General features: G+C 38.2%; 1 protein-coding gene and 1 long non-coding RNA gene across 2 annotated transcripts in view; both read right to left on the bottom strand.

Moving 5' to 3' along the window:
- The window catches only part of LOC122625801 (protein CEPU-1), a 249,645-nt gene that overhangs the window by 183,785 nt on the left and 38,762 nt on the right, over positions 1-27,098 (bottom strand).
- Positions 25,566-26,546, bottom strand: LOC122625809. The gene is made up of 3 exons (XR_006326670.1): positions 26,459-26,546; positions 25,986-26,400; positions 25,566-25,719 (listed from the first exon to the last, which is right to left on the bottom strand). It is a non-coding gene; the product is annotated as an uncharacterized LOC122625809 (long non-coding RNA).

Raw genomic sequence — 27,098 nt, 5'->3', positions numbered from 1 at the left:
TATTGCAATGGGACTTATATTACTATGCTTATACACAATTACTACTACTACTACTACAGCTCGGTCATCCTGATAATTAGGATCTCCTGATCCTCGCCGCTCTACTTCTTGTAATCATTACATTTTCGTTACTTATTTACATTTACCTTAGACTTTTGTTTTTCTTTATCATTTTTCTTTTCTATATTTTTATTATTTGATACCGAACTCTTTTCTTGAAACCATGGTTTAATATTATGAGCCGCCCATATTCCATCGTATGGTTTTTGTGTCAACTGAAAACCTTCCACATCTTTGATACAATACCTATCATTGTCTAGTACTTTGGCGATTTCATAGGGGCCTTTATATTTGGTTATTAATTTCCTAGGCGCTCCAACTGTTGAATCAAAATTCTTGACCACAACGTAGTCTCCTAATTTGTATTAATTTGCTTCTAGTCGTTTAGCGTCAACATATTTCTTGTTATAGTTCTGTACTTTTTCCTGCGAAACTTCTGCATTTTGTCTAATTTTCTCTAAATTAATTTCTTTTCTTTTTAGCATTGACTCCAATACATTTTCTTTTAAACAATCTAGCATTTTTCCTTTTTGATTCACTCCAAACAGCATTATACTTGGGTGCTCATTTATGCTTCTGTGCTTTGTATTATTCATTGCATACTCTACATCTTCCAAAACTTTGTGCCACTGTGCGTTCTTTTCTACATCTACGAGCTTACTAATCATGGGTCCTAGGTCTCTATTTATTCGCTCAACTTGTCCATTTGCTTGTGGTGAGCCTGTTGCAATTTTGACGTGCTTAATGTTTCTTGATTCCAAAAATTCTTCGAACATATCTGATGTAAAACATTTCCCTCTGTCTGAAACAATGGTCGTTGGTCTGCTATACGCTCTAAAATAATCACCTAAAGCTTCCATTGCTTCCTTTGAGTTTGTTGATTTCGCTGGATACAATCTCACAAACTTTGTGCATCCATCAACAATTACTAATACATGTTTTTGTAGAATTCTTTTGATTTACCGGACCATAGTGATCTATATGTATGACTTCGAATGGTGTGCTTCCCTTTGGTACAATATTAACAGTTCCTTCTTGCTTACCATTTCTTCCTTGAAAAGCTATACATTTTAGACAGTTCTTAACATGTTCGTCCGCTTTACTTCTAACATTTGGAAACCAATAACTTTTACCGACCATTTCCGTAACTTTGTCTTTCCCTACATGGCCTAACTCATTGTGGTATTTATACAATACGTGTTCTTCCATAGCTTCCGGGACATAGAACAGTAACTTATCTTTTACTTTTTTGTAAATCACACCATTTCGCATTTCATATAATTCGCTTTCTTCTTTACTTAGCATTTCTTTAATCTTTCTCAACTTCTCGTCTCTGTTTTGGCATATAACTAAATTGTCCTCGAACGTATTTTCCTCTATTACCAAAATCGTATTACATCTACTAAGAGCATCAACGTGTTTCATTCTAGTTCCTGATCTATGCTCTAGTTTATACAGATAATTCTGTAATTCCAAGGCCCATCTTGCTATTCTTGGGTTCAAGTCTTTTTTATTCAACGTCATTGTGAGGGAATTACAGTCTGTCACTATTTTGAATTCAATTCCTTGTAGGTACACTCTAAACCTTTTTAATGCATATATTACTGCCAGTGTTTCCAGTTCAAAACTATGATACCTTGATTCTGTATCCGTTGTCCTTTTTGAGAAGTAAAAAACTGGATGTAATTTACCATCTGCTTTCCTTTGCAAGAGAAATGATCCGAAACCTATCGAACTTGCATCGCAGTGCAATTCTGTTTCATCCTCAGGACTGTACAATGCCAAAATAGGCGTTTTTAACAGCTTGCTTTTTAATTCACCAAATGCTTCTAATTGCGCTAGGCCAAACTCGAACTTTTTGTCTTTCTTTGTCAAATCATGGAGTGGCTTTGCTATTGTTGAAAAATTCTGTATAAATCTTCTAAAATACGAGCACATCCCTAAAAAACTTTGGACATCATGAACTTTTTGTGGCACGGGAAAATGTTCAATTGCTTTCACACCGTCGTCATCTGCTTTTACCCTTTTCTGATATTATATATCCTAAATATTTCACCTCACTTTGAAAAAACATATATTTATCGATTCGTAGCTCTAATTTGTTTTTAACTAATCGCTCAAATACTTCTTTTAATATAGCTTGGTGATCTTCTATATTCTTTGTTGCTATCATTATGTCATCGAGATAAACTATCACTTTCTTATTCCTAATGTCGTCAAATACTTTGTTGATGAACCTTTGAAAAACAGACGGAGCATTTGTCAGCCCAAAAGGCATTCTTGTGAACTCATACTGTCCTAGTGGCGTGGTGAACGATGTATACTTTATCGATTCTTCGTCCATATAAACATGGAAGTATCCATTTTTCAGGTCTAACTTCGAGAACACAACTTTGTTTGCTAGGGTATCTAATAAATCATCAATTAATGGCATCGGGTATCTAACTTTCGCCGTGATCTTATTTAGTTTCCTATAATCTATGCACATCCGAATGCCACCCAATTTCTTTTTTACTAGTACAATTGGCGAGCAATACTCCGACTCACTTTGTCGTATAATACCATCTTTTAAATAATCATCAAGGATTCCTTGTAATTTTTCTTTCTCTACATATGCCAGGCGTCTTGGCGAAAAACTAAACGGCTTGTCTTCCTCTAACCTTAGCTTCATTTCACATTTTATATTCGGTTCACTCGGTCTTTTTGGTTTAATATAATATTCTTCAATAACATTTATAAATTCGCATCTTTGTTTAAAATTTAATTGTGAACCTATCTCATATATCTTTTTATTATCATTGTAATCAATTAATAATAGTTGTTTTTCAAAATTATTTTGTTCGTCTGCGTTTGTCTCATAATGACTTTTAGATTCTTTATTTGTATTTAGATTTTCTTCAACTATCGAATCTTTTTGTATTTCAGATATTTTTTCGTGTTCATTATCAATTACAATTTTGGCCTTTACTCTTGCTAAAAAATCCCTTCCCAATAACATAGCATATCCCATAGATTCATCATCCACGACATATAATAACATAGGAGTATCTTTATTTGAAAATTTAACTGAACATTTTACGCTTCCATGTATTTGTAATTTACTTAAATTTAATCCAACGTAACTTAAAGAAGAAGTCTTTTCCATTTTTATTTGACTTGGTATAAAACGTTTTTTAATAATACTTATCGGGCTGCCAGAATCTATGAGACATTCTATAAAAATGGGGTTCAGCCTTTTATTCTTTGTACAAAATGTTAATTCAATATAACTTACATAATCGTTGTCCCCGCCCTTCGACTTCTTGTATTGGTTGCACTCCTTAGCCACATGTCCTTGCAAGCCACATGCGTAACAAGCCCCATCTTGTCTCTTAGGCTTGCGGCACTCTTTGGCCAGGTGGCCCCGACTGTGGCAATTGTAGCACTCTGCATTACCTCGTGGCTTCTGAAAATCTCCTGCTCTACGGTCTTCCGGTAACTTGGGCTTAGGAACGTAGCCCAACTCAACGTTTCGGAATGCCTCCAGAAGCTCCAATCCGGTCTTGAACGAACGCGACTTGCCAGATTGCGTAGATTGACATCGTGTATGCCGTCAATGACATATTCCAAAAATTCATCTTCTGCCAGTGCTAAGTTATCCGCCAGCTGCCACTTCTCGTTGTAGTACTTGGAGAACTCCTCACCTTTGATCCAGACGCAGTTCTGTAGCTTCTGCCGCATACTCAACTTTGACTCTTTGGACATTACGAACATTTTCTCCAGGTGGCATAACATTTTATCCGCTGTGTCCATAGTAGCGCTCGTGCTTGAATACAGCCATATTTCAGCATCGCCCTTAACTTTGTAGTGAATCAGCGCACGCATCATCTCGTCGCCGACTTTGAAATATTTTTGGACATTCAAAAGTTGAGATATCCAAACATTGAAATTGTTTCCGCCATCGTATACCTTAACGATCTCCTTTAAAATTTCGAAAGAAATGCTTGAGTCTGTGTCGTTACTTCGTTGTTGTTTATTTTTTAACTGGTCGATCTCATTTTGCAGCTTCAATATTTTCAACTCATTTTCCATTCTTTGAATATCGCTGTCTTGGATAGTTACATTGTTCCGCATCATTTGGTTTCCAAAACATTGTTGTGGCTCCTTGTTGCCACCCATTTGCATCTCGGGATCATTGTTGCTGGCCATCGGGATCGCTAAACATTTGTTGGACTCATTGTTGCTGGCGCTCACCATCTGCCTCTCAGAACATTGCTCGATCTCATTTTCGTTGTTAACATTTATTTCGCAAGATCCCGTTACTTTTCTCGAACCTTCTGTTTCTTGCATTCCTTTGTATGTGCATACGTTGCCGTCATCGTGTCGCCGTCGTTGTCGTTACTTCTTGCTATCTCGTTTTCGCTACTTTGTTCTTCGCCGTTGCCGTTGTTTTCATCCCTGTCTATTTTACCGGTTTGTTCTGCGGCGTTGATTTTTTTTATTGCTGTTTTATTTTTTTCATGCGCGCACCACTGAAATTTAATATTTTCAAGTCTTTTAATCAATTCGATTTTTGTGCCACTACTTTTAAGTTTGTTTTGTACGCACAGAGCTTTTAGTTCTTTTAATGTGCAATTGCCAGGATTACAATTCAGTAATGCCGATTTTTATTTTTCTTTTGAAATTATCACTTCGGTAGGTCCGACCACTTCTGAGCTTTAGTGTGCGCTCTGTGACAGTTCAGCGACGACTGACTCTTCATTTATTCAGCAAGTGTGTGTGTTCTGTTTACATTCGCGACTCTTATAATTAGGTTCTTACATTCTAATATTGCAATGGGACTTATATTACTATGCTTATACACAATTACTACTACTACTACTACAGCTCGGTCATCCTGATAATTAGGATCTCCTGATCCTCGCCGCTCTACTTCTTGTAATCATTACATTTTCGTTACTTATTTCAGTGTTCGTTACATTTGGTTTGGTTTTCTTATTTACATTTACCTTAGACTTTTGTTTTTCTTTATCATTTTTCTTTTCTATATTTTTATTATTTGATACCGAACTCTTTTCTTGAAACCATGGTTTAATATTATGAGCCGCCCATATTCCATCGTATGGTTTTTGTGTCAACTGAAAACCTTCCACATCTTTGATACAATACCTATCATTGTCTAGTACTTTGGCGATTTCATAGGGGCCTTTATATTTGGTTATTAATTTCCTAGGCGCTCCAACTGTTGAATCAAAATTCTTGACCACAACGTAGTCTCCTAATTTGTATTAATTTGCTTCTAGTCGTTTAGCGTCAACATATTTCTTGTTATAGTTCTGTACTTTTTCCTGCGAAACTTCTGCATTTTGTCTAATTTTCTCTAAATTAATTTCTTTTCTTTTTAGCATTGACTCCAATACATTTTCTTTTAAACAATCTAGCATTTTTCCTTTTTGATTCACTCCAAACAGCATTATACTTGGGTGCTCATTTATGCTTCTGTGCTTTGTATTATTCATTGCATACTCTACATCTTCCAAAACTTTGTGCCACTGTGCGTTCTTTTCTACATCTACGAGCTTACTAATCATGGGTCCTAGGTCTCTATTTATTCGCTCAACTTGTCCATTTGCTTGTGGTGAGCCTGTTGCAATTTTGACGTGCTTAATGTTTCTTGATTCCAAAAATTCTTCGAACATATCTGATGTAAAACATTTCCCTCTGTCTGAAACAATGGTCGTTGGTCTGCTATACGCTCTAAAATAATCACCTAAAGCTTCCATTGCTTCCTTTGAGTTTGTTGATTTCGCTGGATACAATCTCACAAACTTTGTGCATCCATCAACAATTACTAATACATGTTTTTGTAGAATTCTTTTGATTTACCGGACCATAGTGATCTATATGTATGACTTCGAATGGTGTGCTTCCCTTTGGTACAATATTAACAGTTCCTTCTTGCTTACCATTTCTTCCTTGAAAAGCTATACATTTTAGACAGTTCTTAACATGTTCGTCCGCTTTACTTCTAACATTTGGAAACCAATAACTTGTACCGACCATTTCCGTAACTTTGTCTTTCCCTACATGGCCTAACTCATTGTGGTATTTATACAATACGTGTTCTTCCATAGCTTCCGGGACATAGAACAGTAACTTATCTTTTACTTTTTTGTAAATCACACCATTTCGCATTTCATATAATTCGCTTTCTTCTTTACTTAGCATTTCTTTAATCTTTCTCAACTTCTCGTCTCTGTTTTGGCATATAACTAAATTGTCCTCGAACGTATTTTCCTCTATTACCAAAATCGTATTACATCTACTAAGAGCATCAACGTGTTTCATTCTAGTTCCTGATCTATGCTCTAGTTTATACAGATAATTCTGTAATTCCAAGGCCCATCTTGCTATTCTTGGGTTCAAGTCTTTTTTATTCAACGTCATTGTGAGGGAATAACAGTCTGTCACTATTTTGAATTCAATTCCTTGTAGGTACACTCTAAACCTTTTTAATGCATATATTACTGCCAGTGTTTCCAGTTCAAAACTATGATACCTTGATTCTGTATCCGTTGTCCTTTTTGAGAAGTAAAAAACTGGATGTAATTTACCATCTGCTTTCCTTTGCAAGAGAAATGATCCGAAACCTATCGAACTTGCATCGCAGTGCAATTCTGTTTCATCCTCAGGACTGTACAATGCCAAAATAGGCGTTTTTAACAGCTTGCTTTTTAATTCACCAAATGCTTCTAATTGCGCTAGGCCAAACTCGAACTTTTTGTCTTTCTTTGTCAAATCATGGAGTGGCTTTGCTATTGTTGAAAAATTCTGTATAAATCTTCTAAAATACGAGCACATCCCTAAAAAACTTTGGACATCATGAACTTTTTGTGGCACGGGAAAATGTTCAATTGCTTTCACACCGTCGTCATCTGCTTTTACCCTTTTCTGATATTATATATCCTAAATATTTCACCTCACTTTGAAAAAACATACATTTATCGATTCGTAGCTCTAATTTGTTTTTAACTAATCGCTCAAATACTTCTTTTAATATAGCTTGGTGATCTTCTATATTCTAATCTGGCTTTCTAGCTTTTGTAGTTCCTGAGATCTCGACGTTCATACGGACGTACAGACGGACGGACAGACGGACATGTCCAGATCGATTCGGCTATTGGTCCTGATCAAGAATATATATACTTTATATGTTCGGAAACGCTTCCTTCTGCCTGTTACACACTTTTCAACGAATCTAGTATACCCTTTTACTCTACGAGTAACGGGTATAAAAAGAATTAAAATAAAGCAGAAAATCTCACGCGAAGTCAACAAACTAGATGTCCAAATAGAACACGCTACAGAAACTCAAGAGAAACAAATAAGAACTATTTGCTCTAAATTTAAAAATCTTTTTGGAGACCCGGACGAAAAACTGACATACACGACAAGAGTAGAAGCTACTATAAGAAGTACAAATATACTCAAGACTCTTAGACCAGAAGTAGAAAAACAAATACAAGAGCTTTTGGATAATGGAGTAATTAGACCTTCACGGTCTCCATACAATTCTCCATTATGGATTGTACCGAAAAAAATGGACGCTTCAGGAGAAAAAAAGCTCAGAATGGTAAATGATTTTAGAAAATTAACCGCAGTTACCGTAGCGGACAGATACCCCATACCAGACATTAATAACGTACTTGCACAGCTAGGACAGAACAAACTTTTTTCAGTAATAGACCTTAAAAGCGGGTTCCACCAAACTCCACTAAGAGAATCTGATATCGAAAAAACGGCATTCTCAGTAAATCAGGGAAAATACGAATACACCAGACTACCATTTGGACTTAAAAATACTCCTGCTATTTTTAAAAAAGGCACTAGATGACATCCTTAGAGAGCATATAGGAATTAGGTGTTTCGAATACATTGACGATATTCTAATTTTCAGTAAAAATGAAGAAAACCACCTGAGAGACATTGAGTTAATATTTAATGTTCTTGAAGAGGCAAACATGGGAATTCAGCTAGATAAATTTTTCAAAACAGAAGTTGAATTCTCAGGATTTTTAGTAGCCGACCCTGGAATAAAAAAGAATCCCGAAAAAGTTAGAGCCATCGTCGAATTTCCCGAGCCGCAAACTCTTAAAGATCTTCGTTCCTTTTTAGGACTGTCAGGGTTTTACCGTCGCTTCATTAAAAATTATGCGAAACTTGCAAAGCCCCTAACAGCCCTTTTAAGAGGGGAAGAGGGCCGAGGCCGTATTTCAAAAAACGCCTCCAGCAGAACGCAAATCCAACTCGACAAAAACGCTAGGGAAGCATTCCATAAATTAAAACAAACTCTTGCCTCCGAAGAAGTCATGCTGGCTTATCCAGACTATAGTAAGGAATTTCATTTTTCTCCCGAAAAATTAATACCTATGGCAGAAGAACCAATAAATGTGTTCAAAAATCAAATACTGCTATTCTTGGGAGAAAAATCCTACAAATTCGAAATTGTTTTCCCTACATACCACAGACACACTAATAAGAACCAACATTCAATTCTGAAAATTTGCTAAAAATTCTAAAAGAAGGACTAAACTCTTCCGTTATTCAAGACCAGATACTCTAATAAAATAGTTACAGACCTGACAGATGAAAATGACCAAGAAAATGCGAATGCTGCAAGACCAGTTCAATATAAAGGTCTATAAAGCACCACCCTATCACAGTTCAGCCAACGGTCAGATCGAACGCTTTCATTCAACTCTTTCAGAAATTATCAGATGCCAAAAAGCTGAAAAATTACACAATTCATTAAACGACCTCATAGAAAGATCTGTTGTCAAATATAACTTTTCAATACATTCGACTACAAATAGGAGACCGGTTGATTTATTCTTTGGCAGAAAAGTATCACTTGACACTCCAAAAAAGGCAAAAAATTACGGACAAAATTAAGCTCACGCAGAAAAAAAAATTTAGCTCATCATAACAAAAGTAGAGATGAGGTAAAAACAATATTACCCTGGACAAGAGATATTCGTACAAAATAACCGAGGATTAGGTACCAAGTTGTCAGCCAGATACAAAAAAGAAATTGTCAAAGAAACACAACAGTACTAGCAGAAAGTGGAAGAATTATTTACAAAAAACTCATAAGAAATGAAATACCCCATTTACAGAGCCCTTCTGACAGTGTGCGCTGCTGAAGTGCAAATAACGGACTACACCAACTCGGACATTGTGACAATGACTACAGGACTCGCCAAGATACAAACAGGGACATTTAGATTGATCCATATTATTGACATAGAAGAATATGAAATGACCATTGATAAAATCAACCACACGGCATTAATGAAATTAAAAACTTACGATCCAATTCTACCATTCATAACAGAAGAAATCAGGATTGCAAAAAATTTAACTAATAGCTTAAAAGTTAGGAATATAAGGAAAAGACATATAGATTTAATAGGCAATGCTTGGAAATGGCTGGCTGGATCACCGGATAGCAGAGATTTTGAAATAATTCAGGAAAAAATAAATTCAGCTTTAACTAATAACAATAACCAGGTTATCCTTAATAGGCTTATCATTGATAAAATAAATAAAATTACCCTGGCCAATAGAAATCTAATAAACAGCTTAAAATATGAAGGAGACGCCCAAAGAGATACTAGCACCACTTTAATTTTTCAAATTCAGATGCTAAAAGAGGAAATTCTTAATCTTAATCAGGCCATACAGTGGGCAAAAGCAGACATTAGCAATCCCCAAATACTAGGAGATCAAGAGATCAATGAAGTCAAAAGAATTTTAGAACAGAACCAATTACCCTACACAAATTTTGAGGAAGCCATGCACATAGCAGAAGAAAAAAAAAGTAACGGACCAATGTTAATCTATATTGTAAAAATCCCTGTAACCGATACCAAGTTATGTGAAACAATTTTAATTAAACCAATTAAAATTGGTCAATTTGTCAACCAAAATAGAAACCGAAAATGTAATTAGGTGTAAGGAAAAATTATTCGCTAAAATTGCAAAATGTAATAACTACAATGAAATAACGATTTGTAAACATAACATGAGAGAATGCTATAGTCGAGTTCCCCGACTATCTGATACCCGTTACTCAGCTATTCGAAGTGCGAAGGAGAGTCTTCAGCACTGACAGTTTTTGGCGGTTTGTGGGCGCAAGAGTGGGCGTGGCAAAAAGTTTTTTGGCAAATCGATAGAAATTTACAAGACTAATACAAAAATGAAAAAATATCAAAACATTTTTCATAAGTGTGGGCGTGGCAGTTTTGGGCGGTTTGTGGGCGTCAGAGTGGGCGTGGCAAAAAGTTGTTTGGCAAATCGATAGAAAAGTACAAGACTAATACAAAAATGAAAAAATATTAAAACCTTTTTCAAAAGTGTGGGCGTGGCAGTTTTTGGCGGTCTGTGGGCGTTAGAGTGGGCGTGGCAAAAAGTTTTTTGGCAAATCGATAGAAATTTACAAGACTAATACAAAAATGAAAAAATATCAAAACCTTTTTCAAAAGTGTGGGCGTGGCAGTTTTTGGCGGTTTGTGGGCGTTAGAGTGGGCGTGGCAACATGACTCGACAAACTTGCGCTGCGTCTATGTCCCTGGAGTCTGTATTCTTAATCTCCTTTTGTAGTTCCTGAGATCTCGACGTTCATACGGACAGACGGACAGACAGACGGACAGACAGACGGACGGACAGACGCACATGGCCAGATCGACTCGGCTACTGATCCTGATCAAGAATATATATACTTTATAAGGTCGGAAACGCTTCCTTCTGCCTGTTACATACTTTTCAACGAATCTAGTGTACCCTTTTACTCTACGAGTAACGGGTATAAAAACTATCAATGCTTGGAAGTTGGGTATCATTAAACTTTTCAAAACTATCTAAGTAGTCATAGGGAAACACCCCCTTCCTCCTCATTTGCTTAAATTTTTCTCCCTGAAATATCGTACTTAGAATTTTAAAATCTTTATCCTCCATATAGTTTTATAGTTTATCTAAACTTAAATTTAAAAATCGGACTGAATCTATGTATCTTATTTTGTATCTGCTTGTAGCATTGATTTTTATAGTTTGCGTAAGTGCTATATAGAGCTCTTTATTGCAAGGTATGGGACTTAAGTCCCCCTCTAATTCAGTAATAAACAAGAGAGAACGCTATAGTCGTGTTCCCCGACTATCTGATACCCGTTACTCAGCTAGTGGAAGTGCGAAGGCGAGTCTTCAACACTGACATTTTTTTGTTCGGTTTGAGGGCGTTAGAGTGGGCGTGGCAATAATTTTTTGGCAAATCGATAGAAATTTACAAATCAAATACAAAAATGAAAAAATATCAAAACATTTTTCAAAATTGTGGGCGTGGCAGTTTTGGGCGGTTTGTGGGCGTTAGAGTGGGTGTGGCAAAAAGTTTTTTGGCAAATCGATAGAAATTTACAAGACTAATACAAAAATTAAAAAATATCAAAACATTTTTCAAAAGTGTGGGCGTGACAGTTTTATGCGGTTTGTGGGCGTTAGAGTGGGCGTGGCAACATGAATCGACAAACTTGCGCTGCGTCTATGTCTCTGGAGTCTGTATGTTTAATCTCAACTTTCTAGCTTTTGTAGTTCCTGAGATCTCGACGTTCATACGGACAGACGGACGGACAGACGGACGGACAGACGGACGGACAGACGGACATGGCCAGATCGACTCGGCTACTGATCCTGATCAAGAATATATATACTTTATAAGGTCGGAAACGCTTCCTTCTGCCTGTTACATACTTTTCAACGAATCTAGTATACCCTTTTACTCTACGAGTAACGGGTATAAAAATATGATAGACATTAGTAACTCTTCATGCCTTCCAAACCTCCTAAAAAGTCGCCCTGCCACCTGCATTAGAATCAACAATCAACACATCCCTACCATCGATGAAATTGCACCCGCAGTTATACTACTAAATAAATTCAGCGGCGAGATCTCAGTCAATGGAACAACGTCAACGCTTAATGGGTCATTTGTCATTAATTTCAGCAATACAACAATAGAAATTGATGACCAAGTCTTCACGAATAGGTACTCCGTACACCACCAACCTATGCCGGCAATTCTCCAAACTAAAATGACCATTAAAAATCTGAAAGAGAAACTATCTCTAGAATTGGCCAAGGAACTTAATGTCAACAATACCAAAACCTTGGAGCTGCTAAAAACAACCTCCCACACAGCCGATACTCGTATATTGATGGGCTGCGCCATAATCACCGGAGTCACCGGAGTCGTTCTAATAACGATCCGCATCTTGATTAGGAGGGTCGCAAAATTCCGTGTCAACCCAAACACCGAAGACGAACAGATCAACGAGTGGGGACACTCGATTTTAAAGGTGGAGGAGTTAACACCAGAGGAATTTAAAACAACAAATAGCCAAAGCTTGCACGCGCATCCGGCCATGCAGCTGCAATAACAGAAAATTGCAAGATCAGCGTCTGGAGCGCTTCCCGCTGGAGCGCTGACGGCAACCAAAAGCACCGACGGCAGAGGCAGCGACGGAGTTGACAGCATAAATATCACCAAAAATTGTAAACCCACTTCAGTTATAATTTTTATTCAAATAAAACCGGACCTCGACAATAAAACAATAAATTAATGTTTTACTTAACTTATATAAAAGGACTTACATAAGAAATGTATGTACAGCTAGTGAAACGCTGCAGCAATGCCTTATCTAACAATAAACAACGCCTGAGCGTTAGGATATATGTAGATATCTGAGATAAACAACGAACTCCTGCGTGGGTTTCATCCCTTAAATAAAGATGCAAGCGGTCACGTAGCATTTCCTTGAAGATAAGGAATATCGTGCAGTGGAAAATTCCTGCACTTAAGACAGTTTTCCACATCTGGGGAACAGATGGCCACTGCGTTGGTCTAGTTAGAGATAAGATTAGAATATGTAAATTTCATGTTAGCTACCTAAGCTAGGACTTAGAAAATAAAGATTCAGTTTGAAATTATCAACTCACAAGTAAATTCTTCTTATTTGGATCCTTTACACTACTTGTATAGTCACACCACATAAGTTTCTTCACACTTGTGCTAAAATTATAATGAATTTAAAAAATAAATAAGATATCACAATCGTTTTATTATTATTTTTTTTAATTTTATCTTTAACTTTGTAAATTTTGTGGGGTTTCACAACCTAACTTGAAAATGTATTCCATAGGACTATAGGCTGAATGATACCGCTTTGTGGCCAAGAACTCATTTTTTAAAATTCCTTAATACTAAGTTTTGATGAAGTCGCACGCACGGTTAAGAAATCAGCTGGTACAAAACAACTGTTCGTAAAGTCATGCTCACGAGCAACACAATCTGTTTAAAATTAATAAAAAACAAGAGAGAACGCTATAGTCGAGTTCCCCGACTATCTGATACCCGATACTCAGCTAGTGAAAGTGCGAAGGAGTCTTCAGAACTGACAGTTTTTGGCGGTTTGTGGGCGCTAGAGTGGGCGTGGCAAAAAGTTTTTTGGCAAATCGATAGAAATTTAGAAGACTAATACAAAAATGAAAAATATCAAAACATTTTTCAAAAGTGTGGGCGTAGCAGCTTTGGGCGGTTGTGGGCGTTAGAGTGGGCGTGGAAAAATGTTGTTTGGCAAATCGTTAGAAATTTATAAGACTAATACAAAAATGAAAAAATATTAAAACATTTTTCAAAAGTGTGGACGTGGCAGTTTTAGGCGGTTTGTGGGCGTTAGAGTGGGCGTGGCAACATGAATCGACAAACTTGCGCTGCGTCTATGTCTCTGGAGTCTGTATGCTTAATGTCAACTTTCTACCTTTTGTAGTTCCTGAGATCTCGACGTTCATACGGACAGACAGACGGACGGACAGATGGACGGACAGACGGACGGACAGACGGACGGACAGACGGACGGACAGACGGACGGACAGACGGACGGACAGACGCACATGGCCAGATCGACTCGGCTATTGATCCTGATCAAGAATATATATACTTTATATGGTCGGAAACGCTTCCTTCTGCCTGTTACATACTTTTCAACGAATCTAGTATACCCTTTTACTCTACGAGTAACGGGTATAACAAGAGAGAACGCTATAGTCGAGTTCCCCGACTATCTGATACCCGTTACTCAGCTTGTGAAAGTGCGAAGGAGAAATTTCAACACTGACAGTTTTTCGCTGCGTCTATGTCTCTGGAGTCTGCATGCTTAATCTTTTTTGCTTTTATAGTTCCTGAGATCTCGACGTTTATACGGACGGACAGATAGACAGACGTGGCCAGATCGACTCGGCTATTGATCCTGATCAAGAATATATATACTTTATATGGCCTGTTACACACATTTCAACGAATCTAGTATACCCTTTTACTCTACGAGTAAGTGGTATAAAAAGGCACAGAGCCAATGTAATTTTTAAGGACCTAACCCCACTTTTCCAAATTCAGAGGAATATTGTTCTGAAAGGGAGCTATAAACTGAATTTTTATTAGGGTTATTGTTGTTAACAATTAATAATTTAAAATGGAAACACATTCTCTTAATCACTTTTTTCACGTTTTTTCTTAGATTAGTAACTATCAATGTATACGAAAATTAGTTTATTAAGTATTATTAAATATACGTTTTTTGGATTCGCAAAGATATGTTCTCCGTTTTGAAGTTATAAACTATAAAAATTTTTGGTATTTTAGAAGAATTGTATATTGTAACCCCATACTGAAAACTCAAACTAAATATCTCTCTCCGGTTTAGAGTTATTAATCTTAGATACAAAAAGGATTTTTGTTTATACCCGTTACTCGTAGAGTAAAAAAGGGTATACTAGATTCGTTGAAAAGTATATAATAGGCAGAAGGAAGCGTTTCCGACCATATAAAATATATATATTCTTGATCAGGATCATTAGCCGAGTCGATTTGGCCATGTCCGTCTGTCCGTCCGTCTGTCCGTCTCTCCGTCTGTCCGTCTGTATGTCCGTCTGTCCGTCCGTATGAACGTCGAGATCTCATGTTGCCACGCCCACTCTAACGCCCACAAACCGCCCAAAACTGCCACGCCCACACTTTTAAAAAATGTTTTGATATTTTTTCATTTTTGTATTAGTCTTGTAAATTTCTATCGATTTGCCAAAAAACTTTTTGCCACGCCCACTCTAACGCCCACAAACCGCCAAAAACTGTCAGTGCTGAAGACTCTCCTTCGCTATTCCACTAGCTGAATAACGGGTATCAGATAGTCGGGGAACTCGACTATAGCGTTCTCTCTTGTTTGTTTTATTAATATGGTTGCAGTTTGTTTTTGGCCACGCCCAATCTTACGCCCAAAAATTGTGAAATTTTTGGCTTGCACTAATTCTAGCTTCGCAAGTAGCGAACGGGAATTTCATTTCAAACCGCCTAGATCCATAAATCTAGAGAGAGTATAGAAGGCAATTGTCAAAACTGCCAGTCAGTTCTTTGAGTATGTCTTGACCCTACGAATTTAGAGGAAGAAGCGCCTAGCATGAAGTTGGGCTGACAAGAAACTTTAACTGTGGCCGTTTTTGTTGGGGCATTCTATCTCTAGACTAACCTGATACCGTATTTTTATTTAATAATAATTCTGTCAGCTTACCTTTACCAATTAAGGGCAGGGATTAATTCCTTTTTATTTTTACTTTAAAGAATCTGTTTATGTCTGCTATTATGGGCTGTGGGTTAAATATTCCACCTAAATTGCCCCTTAAACATTATAATTGTAATTTTAAACGTGCTGTGACAAACAAAACGTCTTACGAATACAGACATGAATCGAAACGTTGTTGCAACCAGATGAAAAAAAAACGAAACAAACTAAAAATTCATATATTGGACATAAAAGGCGTCTCAGAAGAATTTGGTTCTCCTCGCGCAACAAAGCAGCATTCAATCGAGCCACCAAGGAACTTTAGGACAGGCTGTCTACCCTACGGCAGGACTCCTTCAACAGATTTCTTGAGGATCTGGAGCCTGGAGATCCGCTCCACAACCTGTGGCATGTCACGCGTCACATCAGAAGACCAGCAAAGAAGGCGGTTCCTGGTGCCGTTCTGAAGTCGAAAAAGCAGACGGTTTTGCAGACCACCTTCAGAATGCATTTACCCCTTTCGACAGATGCACTGGTGAAGAGCGTGCGGCCACCACCAGGTTCCTAGGCAGTCCAAGTCTTTCTAGCCTGCCAATAGAGCCTGTCACCCCAGAAGAGGTTGCGCAGGAGATCGCCTCCCTAAAAACGAGTAAGTCCCCAGGCCTGGATCGCATCGATGCCTCATCCCTGAAAATGCTGCCCCTTCGCTGTTCCCAATTGATGGCTGACATCTTCAACAGTTGCTTCAGAATAGGGTATTTCCCAAAGTCTTAGAAACGTGCAGAAGTGATACTCATCCTCAAACCTGAAAAGCCCGAAGCCAATCTTGCCTCATGTAGACCGATTAGTGTGCTGGTAACCTTTCCAAAATACTCGAAAGAGTATTTCTGCGCAGAATGTTGCCAGGCTAGACTGATCCCTGATCACCAGTTTGGCTTCAACACCCGAGCAATGCCACCGGCTCGTAGCACGTATTCTGGACGCTTTCAAAAATAAGCAATACTGTTGAGCCGTCTTCCTGGATGTCAAACAGGCGTTTGACAGAGTGTGGCACCCTGGACTCCTATCCAAACTTAAGTCCCATGTTCCTAGTTCCCACTTCGCCCTCCTCAAATTCTACACGGAAGAAAGAGAGTTCCAAGTGCGATGCGGCTCCTCAACCAGCATAATAGCCACCTATACAGATAACACCCAATATCCAAAGACAACTGTATGCTCTGGATCCCTAGCTGAAACGATGGAGCATTATGGTGAACGCGGAGAAATCATCCCGCGCATCATTCTCACTACTCAGACGAGAATGTCCCCTTGTCACGCTCGTCGGCGACACCATCTCAATCACCAGCACCCCCATATACCTAGGGCTAAACCTGGACCGAAAGCTCACACGAGGCCCTCACCTCAACAAAAAGCGTATCCAGGCCAACACACGCCTCAAACAACTGCACTTGCTCATTGGGAAGAAATCTAAACTGCTCGTCTACAAGACCATTCTTAAGCCGATCTGGACTTACGGAATCCAGCTGTGGGGTACTTTAAGCGCTTCACACCGAATAAAAATCCAACGCTTCCAAAACATATGCTTGAGAATGGTTTCCAACGCCCATCCCTACCATGAGAACACCATCATCCACGAGGAGCTTGGGATCCCATGGGTGGTAGACGAGATCTATAGTCACAGCGAGAGATACGCAAGAAGACTGGACAACCAACCCAACCACCTGGCCAACAACCATCTGGACAACAGCCAATCCCGTAGACGCCTGCGGAGACCTCACCCAACATTAAAATAAACATTTAACCTCTACACAAGTACATCTTAGGTACTTCCCTTACGTTAATGTCCCCCACCAAAACATTTAATTATGGTCCACTTGGACAGATTTTATCATAATCATAATTTATGATGAATACTAACATAAAACCAATATAAAATGTAGCTATACAAAAATAAACCATACACAACCATACATCTACTCGATAACAATTTTACAACGAACAGTCTGCGAATCGTAAAATGGAACCGCAGTTAATCCAAGAAATTTACACAAAAAATTTTAAAATATCAAAATATTTTTCAAAAGTGTGGAAGAAATTTACAAGACTAATAAAAAAATTAAAAAATATCAATGCATTGTCGGGGCCATGTACCATTCGTCTCCCACAAATTTTGTATCCACACTGTTACGAACCACAGTTTACGAAGCATTAAAAAGGAACTACTCTGCACTGCCCTTAGCCTCAGAATCTCAGTAATGTGTGCCTTATCTGCCATATCTCCTTCGTAATAAATGCAAGCGTAGATGCTGCAGTTTTCTATTTCTGTGACTCTGGATGGCCATCTATAATCATAGTAAACATTAAAAAGAAAATCTAACCAATTAGAATAGCCCCCAATTTCAAGAGATTAAGAGGCGGCAGCAATGGTGCCCTATATCGGAGTTAACTTTGCTGATGGACATAAAAACCGTCGGCAAGGGTAAAATCTCACCCCGAATTGAGGATTTAAGAGTTTGGGAAATGACATCAAATTTCGCACTCAAATTACATCAAATTAAAAATTTCTTAAAATCCTGTTCTTCGAGCACGTTGAGATTTTTTAAAAATGTTTGCTGAAGCTCCCTGATCAGCTTCAACCTCACATGAAGAAGAAACTATTCAAAAGATATTGTTGCCAAGCTTGATAAGGAGAACTCCTAGGCGTTCCACTTTTTTGTATATTGCAGACTATTTTTAATAGCGCTTAAAAATGTCACCCTGTTTGCAACATCGGTAACGTTTGCAGAATTTTCAGCCATGAAAACTGCAACAACAACAAACAGAACATCGTCACGAAATTCGGTTTTACCAGAAAGAGCAAAGAAGCGAAGGAAAATTAGCTACAGCAGTCCGTTACTTGTCTAAGTACGCGTCCAAATGAAACTTCTTATTGAATACAGAATTCAGCAGCAACAGCGGTTAAATGAAATTATAAGTTTTATACATATTAAATTGCAACTGCAATCACAACAACTTGAACGGTATCGACAGCTCAATAAATATCGTCGTCAACAGCACCCCCCTCACCGAGTCAGCGGCCAAAACAAAAACTACAACTGCCAAAACAGGCAGCCGCAACCGCTCCTTAAGAAAGAAGAACCGCCCAGAAAACAAGCCTGGTAATAAAAACCACGTACCACTCCAGTTCCTTTTGCATCGTATAATTACAGTAAAAGAGCCGCATAAGCTTTAGTCTCCTGTACAATATACATACTCTTTACGGTGTGTTTAGTTTGTGGAGATCTTCATAACTTCGCACACTGCCAAGCAAATAAGAAAAATGCTAACGAGAAAAATTGCGTTGTCTGTGGTGGTAATTACACAGCAGACACAGCTGTCCAACTTACAAAGAGCAGAAGAGACGTATTCACAAAAGAATAAACACTATAAGGCCAAAGAAAGGTATACCTACACGAAATTACCGGCCTACTTATAAGAAACCGTATGAAGCACCACTTACAAAAAGTGTTTGCTGAAAATAATCTTCAGGCTACATTTATCAACGTACATCTGGACGGCAGCAATCACCTAGTACTACCGACCGTATACAGTATTTATCAGGCGGCTGGGCCCGTACTGATGGAGACAGAGTCATCACTTTTGCCTACAAAATTAGTTTTGGCCAAACGAGGCTACTAGTTTAATCGCTCTACCGACTTCGACAACTGCAACCAGCGAGGTACCCAAACTGTGTTTCGTCCAAATGAAATAATAAAATTTATTAAAGACAATGCCACAGATCAGTTTGTAAACACTGGTAACGTAAAATACAAATAATAAGTGTATCCGCAAAATGTACCTAAATAAAATAAAAACATTAGTTAAATTACGAGTGAGGATTTAAACTTTCTAACTGATGAAAATTATATAGTTATAGTCATGTAACGATTACGCGCTTATGTAAATACTAGCTCATAAACTTAAAAGATTACAGAAGGCATTATCATTTGGATCATCACACGGTGCGGACGCATCGCAACTACTACATTCTACTTGAAAATCACGCGGCGTCTAACCAGCGGTGAATTTTACACGGCCTTATCTCAGTGGATTATGTTTTCAACGAAATTCACAACGGAATTTTCAATCAACAGTACATTTTGGATGCCCTTATCTTAGTAGATTGAGCCGAAAACCAAAATCGAAGACGTGGAATTGAAGAGCGCAAAGAGGAATTGCAAAACCCGTATCAGCACATTTCGTTTAAACTATACTTGACACTGAAAGAATTACTGTGTGAGCTAAAGAACAAATTTAAAATTAAACAAAACGCAGATCAATTATTTAATCTTGTTCTGAGTTTTATTAAATCTATTAAACCTTTTAATGGTTCTGATCCAAACCAGCTACCCGATTTCAATTTGCATGTCGAAAATGTAATGCCTATTATTTTAAGATTCGACAATAGAACTCAAGGCATTAATTTCGAAAGTATAAAAAACAAAAGACCGGTACTACTAGATCTACAATTCATAGGCATGGTAATGTTACAAGTTGAGAAACGAAGACAACATTTTGGTGAAATTGTAGAAATTGTGGTTTAGTAACGCCGTTGAAATAGGGAAACATTCACTGGGTATCCTGGTTCTTAATTCAATTCCAGTGTGTAGTCCGTTTGCAGGCTTGTCGACCATTAACCAACAGCTGAGCGGGACCCATTGATTCTTTCGTGAGATGTGGGGGGTTTTTTGCTGTGGATAATGGTGGCTACTACAAAGGTTTTATTATAGAGTCCCTCCTGAGTCTATACAAAGAGACGATCGTCATACGAAAACAACCGTGGCCAAAACAAAACAAAACACGGTTAAATGGGTTTCTTCTAGAAACGTAAAAAAATTAACAGTAAAGCGACAATTAATTAAGCTTTAATATGAGAGAAGGAAGTACGAATTTGTATGTAAGCCAGGCGGGGTGGTGTTAGATGTTAATTTCCACGCCCACCATCTAATGATGGTGTCTTCCGTATAGTACATTTTTTGAAAGACCCTAAATGTAATTAAATATGCATCACCCTATTATGCTCCCCTGCCATAAAGAAGTTAGACTTGTTAGAAGTTAGAATTTCATCCTAAAAGAAAAATAATTTTTAATTATCAATATACAACTTTGTTTCTCTCATTTCTCATTTCTCATTTCATTTCCTGCATCGTTTTAAATAATTATAATAAGCATAAGCTGTTATCTACTAATTTCATTTTTTTGTCGGTTACTTTCCTAGGTCCGCTTTACTTATTAATATTTTAATACCCGTTACTCGTAGGGTTTACTAGATTCGTTGAAAAGTATGTAACAGGCAGAAGGAAGCGATTCCGACCATATAAAGTATATATATTCTTGATCAGGATCAATAGCCGAGTCGATCTGACCATGTCCGTCCTTCTGTCCGACCGTATGAACGTCGAGATCTCAGGAACTATAAAAGCTAGAAAGTTGAGAATAAGCATATAGACTCCAGAGACATAGACGCAGCGCAAGGTAGTCGATTCATGTTGCCACGCCCCCTCTAACGCCCACAAACCGCCCAAAACTGCCACGCCCACACTTTTGAAAAATAATTTGATATATATGTATACCCGTTACTCGTAGAGTAAAAGGGTATACTAGATTCGTTGAAAAGTATGTAACAGGCAGAAGGAAGCGTTTCCGACCATATAAAGTATATATATTCTTGATCAGGATCAGTAGCCAAGTCGATCTGGTCATGTCCGTCTGTCTGTCCGTCTGTCCGTCCGTCTGTCCGTATGAACGTCGAGATCTCAGGAACCACAAAAGCTAGAAAGTTGAGATTAAACATACAGACTCCAGAGACATAGACGCAGCGCAAGTTTGTCGATTCATGTTGCCACGCCCACTCTAACGCCCACAAACCGCGCAAAGCTACCACGCCCACACTTTTGAGAAATGTTTTGATATTTTTTCATTTTTGTTAAAGTGTTGTAAATTTCTATCGATTTGCCAAAAAACTTTTTGCCACGCCGACTCTAACGCCCACAAACCGCCAAAAACTGTCAGTGTTGAAGACTCTCCTTCGCACTTCCACTAGCTGAGTAACGGGTATCAGATAGTCGGGGAACTCGACTATAGCGTTCTCTCTTGTTATATCCGTTACTCGTAGAGTAAAAGGGTATACTAGATTCGTTGAAAAGTATGTAACAGGCAGAAGGAAGTGTTTCCGACCATATAAAGTATATATATTCTTGATCAGGATCAGTAGCCGAGTCGATCTGGCCATGTCCGTCTGTCCGTCCGTTTGTCCGTCCGTCTGTCCGTCCGTCTGTCCGTCCGTCTGTCCGTATGAACGTCGAGATCTCAGGAACTACAAAAGCTAGAAAGTTGAGATTGAGCATACAGACTCCAGGGACATAGACGCAGCGCAAGTTTGTTGATTCATGTTGCCACGCCCACTCTAACGCCCACAAACCGCATAAAACTGCCACGCCCACACTTTTGAAAAATGTTTTAATATTTTTTAATTTTCGTATTAGTCTTGTAAATTTCTATCGATTTGCCACAAAACTTTTTGCCACGCCTACTCTAACGCCCACAAACCACCCAAAACTGCCACGCCCACACTTTTGAAAAATGTTTTGATATTTCTATAAAATTTCTATCTATAATTTCTATCTATCTCTATAAATTTCTATCGATTTGCCAAAAAACTTTTTGCCACACCCACTCTAACGCCCTCAAACCGACAAAAACTGTCAGTGTTGAAGATTCTCCTTCGCACTTCCACTAGCTGAGTAACGGGTATCAGATAGTCGGGGAACTCGACTATAGCGTTGTACCGATGTACTATCCGTCTACCTCTAACAAACCTCCTTGCTTTAATAAAGAGTTGACACATCTAAGAAATGTTAAGTCCAGACTTTATATAAAATTTAAAAATACCGGTTCTCAATCTATATTTTCTAAATATGTAAGTGCTCGGTTAAATTTTACCGTGCTTAACGCTCAGTGCTATAAGAATTATTTAAACCGTTGTATGTTCCAGTTCGCACAGGATCCCAAAAAGTTTTATAATTTCTTTAACACTAAGCGCAAAACAACCAGTTACCCTTCCTCACTATTTTTTGAAAATACTTCGGTAACATCGGATCAGGCAATAGCCGATATATTTGCCAAGTTTTTTTAAACCACATATTCTACGTTACCTCATTCCGAACGGCCTTACTCTTACGCGGTATCAAAGTCAAATTTAATATTCTGTCCCACTTTAAACAAAAGCTCACTGCTTTATGATCTTCAGCGAGTTAAGCCTGTCTATTCTCCAGGTCCCGACGGAATTCCTGGCTGTGTGCTTAGATTCTGTGCGGAAGCCTTGTGCAAACCTCTACTAAAACTGTTTAACTTATCTCCATAAAAAAGGTAGCAAATCGGATGCAAGCAATTACAGAGGAATCTCCAAATTGTCTGCTATCCCTAAACTCTTTGAAAACGTTATCACTCCTCATTTGCAGCACCTTTGTAGGTCAATTATATCACCATGTCAGCATGGGTTCATGAAACGCAGATCAACAACTACTAACCTTCTGGAGCTAACCTCTTTCGTAGTACAGGGCTTCAAAAATAATCTTCAAACAGATGTCATTTATACGGATTTTAGTAAAGCATTCGACTCTGTTAATCATTCACTTTTAATAAAAAAACTTGATTTATTAGGTTTCCCTGTTGATCTCCTAAATTGGATTCTAAGTTATCTGAATGGCAGGACGCAACGGGTCCTCTTTAAAAATTCTCTTTCTTGTATTCTCCGAATCACATCCGGCGTCGCACAAGGGAGCCACCTAGATCCGCTCCTTTTTACCTTATTTATTAACGACCTTCCCTTAATAATAAATCATTCGCGTGTACTAATGTACGCTGATGATGTAAAATTATGCTAGCAATATAAGGACATTTCTCGCCATTTGGAGTTACAATCCGATCTAGATTGCTTTCAAACCTGGTGCCGTGATAACGTATTGAACTTAAATGGATCTAAGTGTAAAGTTATGACCTTTTGACGTGCCAACTCAATGCACGCAACTTACACTTTAAGTGGGTGCTCTTTGGACAGAATAACACATGTTGATGATCTTGGTGTTCTTCTGGACCCTAAACTTAAATTTTCAGACCGTATTTCGTCTATTGTCAATAAGGCCAGGGGTGTGCTTGGTTTTATAAAACGGTGGTCAAAGGAATTTGATGATCCTTACATGACCAAAACCTTATTTATTTCTCTAGTCCGTCCGATCCTCGAGTATGGATCACCCGTTTGGAGTCCACAATATGAAGTTTACTTGGACCGCATTGAATCGGTTCAAAAGAACTTCTTACTTTTTGCCTTACGGCACCTTAATTGGGATGCAAGCCTTAGACTACCTCCTTATTCGAGTAGATTAATGCTAATTAACTTACCCTCCTTAGCTAACCGTAGAACGATGCTTGGAACAGTCTTTATTTTTAACCTTATTCGTGGTGAAGTGGATAGTCCCGACTTGGTTAGTCGGCTAAACTTCACTGTTCCAAGCAGATTTACTAGAAATGACGTTCCTTTAATTTTAAATCATTGTAGATCTAACTATGAGTTGCATGATCCCTACAGAGTATTATGTTCAGACTATAATAGATTCTATCCTATTATCTCTATTTCTGACTCTGCTGTTTTTAAAGCGATCAATACTAACGTACTTAACGAATTCTTAGATCTTACTACTATATACATATATTTCCTCGTCCTTTACAGTCTTCTATATCGCGTCTGTCTTCCCGCGATTCGAGCCGTACGATACACGGCAGCGCCCCTCGGTCGGTTGGGCGGGAGGTGTGGCCGTAAGATTCGCGCGTTAGAAAAAAAAAAAAAAAAAAAAAATAGAGAAGAGGCAAAAAAATTAATTATTAGTGTTTATTTGCTTATACTCATACTCATATATATATTATAATTCAATAAATTCTGTGAGGAGACTTGAGACTCCTTACATATTCGGGTGCAGGGGAGCGGCCTAGCAACAGCAAAGACGGCTGGAATGCGAGAGGAGTCAAGGGCGGGAAAGAATGAACCTTGGACCCCGTCATAACGGAAAGTCCTTCAACTAACGGTACCGCGCAGGACCTTGGACTCATGCCGGCCAAGGGCACAGAGGTCGAACAGTAACGGTGTGGACTTTAGACGAGCAGAAAGAGGACGCACCGTGAGCTAAGCCCCATTCGAGCGGCTTGACGGCTGCGCTGTCAAGGACGACGCGGTACAACGAAAGAAGGACGACGATAGAGCGACGCCGCGCAGCCGACGGCGAGGACTTAGGAGTCCATTGTTTATTAAAGCTAATCTAATCTAAAACTCTGTCTTTTCTTTGGTCGGCACTCACACAAATCATAAATTTGGTGGGACGAACAAACAAACTCTCTAAGCTAGCCGTTGTAATTCGTAGCGAGCAGAAACAAAAAAAACAGTTCGTTACAATTTATAATGTAAAAATTAAACTCGACAGACTGATTAAAATGTGTGCTGCCGCAAAAAAAAGGAGTGTGTCACAAACGTTGTCCGTTTACGGATTGTGAAGGGAATTAATATAGTAAGGACTGATTTCTGACGAACGGTAAACAATTTTTTTTCAGCCACTTTTAATATTTATTCTCGTTATGTTGGCGAAGCATACCAAGGTCCCACGACTAAATACGACTAGTATACGCTGGCAATCTGGTACGTGAACATCGAATGCCTCTTTCTGAGTCCGACTCTTTTTCACACGGGTACTTAGATACCAATGTCACAAATTGTTTCAAACCAATAAATATTTTGCTTTACACAAGAAAGTTTTATTAAAGATATGCCTATATATATGTATATTTTATTTATTGTTTTATTTATGTGGTATTATCGTTAAATACTTTTAAATATGTATTTCATTATTCTCTATAACAAATTATTCCTTGTACATTCTTACGTTGGCTGTCGGTCTTTGTGAAGGCAACCCGCATGTCCATATTCTAGACTCTGAAAAACATTAAAGAGCATTAATTTAGTGTAATACATTTTTTCTGTACCTAAATGTCTAGTTAGAACGTAAATAAAAGTTTTTTATGTATTTGTCATAAGATTTTTCATAGTGGAAACGTAACATTAGATGGCCAAGTAGAACTGTAAAGTTATGTATTTTGTAAAATAATTAAAACCGTTTTTAAAAACTAATTATCTGTTTTATTTATTATCATGAAACCAATGAACAGAATTGATGACAGCGCAATGAGTTAATTCCTTACCTTGTGCTTTGCATCAGCTGCAAGAGATCGACGGCCTTGGTCAGCGAGCCTACCGGGTTACCTCTGACTTAGGGCCTTGTGTCCGGTGCATTCCCCTATCCTTTAGCGACTCTGGGTATACATTTTCATTCCTTCAAACTGCTAATTTGAAGAAGATCATTTAATCCTGATATATTTTTTAGTTCCATGCTAACTCCTCTCCCTTTAATATGAAGGCTTTCGTCGCGGCTACAAACGCAACGTCGATAATGCTTATAGGTGACGAAGAAGCACACTGACACAATTACTAAAGTAAGATCGGTACTGTAAAGATGCATCACTTAAACTTTCTACCCAAGACGCTCGATGTTCTGGAGATGAAATGAGCAATGATTCTGTAAAGCATTTCTTGAGCGCATGTTAAGGACCCCAATGCCTAAAATCCAATATTGATGGGTAAATATTCATTTTCCTATATATTAAGATACACTCACAAAAATGTAGTTCACAATTATTTTGAAATTTGAGAAACTTTTAAATGACAACAATATCTTAGAAAATCACGGAGTTTATTAAGAATACTTTTGCTTATGTTAAGAACTTTTTCAGATCATTTATTATAATTAACCTTCGGGTAGGGGCCATATACCCCAGATTAGGTAAGCCTGTCGTACGAGGCGACTTAAATCCAAATGGACTGGTTTAAGGTGTTATGCGGCCCGTGCTGAAAATCAGCAAGGTTGAGGACACAGTATAAAAAACCAAATCCCTAACAGAGCATCCGGACAACCGGCGACGTCTGGATCAACAAGCATTATCTCTCTAACTTCTGTCCATTCCTTCTCCGATACTCGTGGAAACCACTAAGCAAAATAATAACAATAACAACAAGAAAAATGATTATAAACAATTAGACCCTTTCAGAAAAAGTTCAAGGATAATACCATTCCCGCCATCAGCCAGCTATTCCCTAAAGCTTCCCACACGCCAAACTGACTACAAGCTTTAAATTTTGGAGCGAGGGGATTAAAAAGGAATTAGACACTCTTAATACACAAATAAAAACCGAGTTGCGTCGTAACCGCCCGGATAATACAAGCTATCACACGGGCTAAGTATTGAGTGAAGAAACTG

Source organism: Drosophila teissieri, unplaced genomic scaffold, assembly GCF_016746235.2.
Source record: "Drosophila teissieri strain GT53w unplaced genomic scaffold, Prin_Dtei_1.1 Segkk7_quiver_pilon_scaf, whole genome shotgun sequence".
Classification (NCBI taxonomy): Eukaryota; Metazoa; Arthropoda; class Insecta; order Diptera; family Drosophilidae; genus Drosophila; species Drosophila teissieri.
Note: the sequence above shows the minus strand (reverse complement) of the source record. Positions and strands in the feature narration are given on the sequence as shown.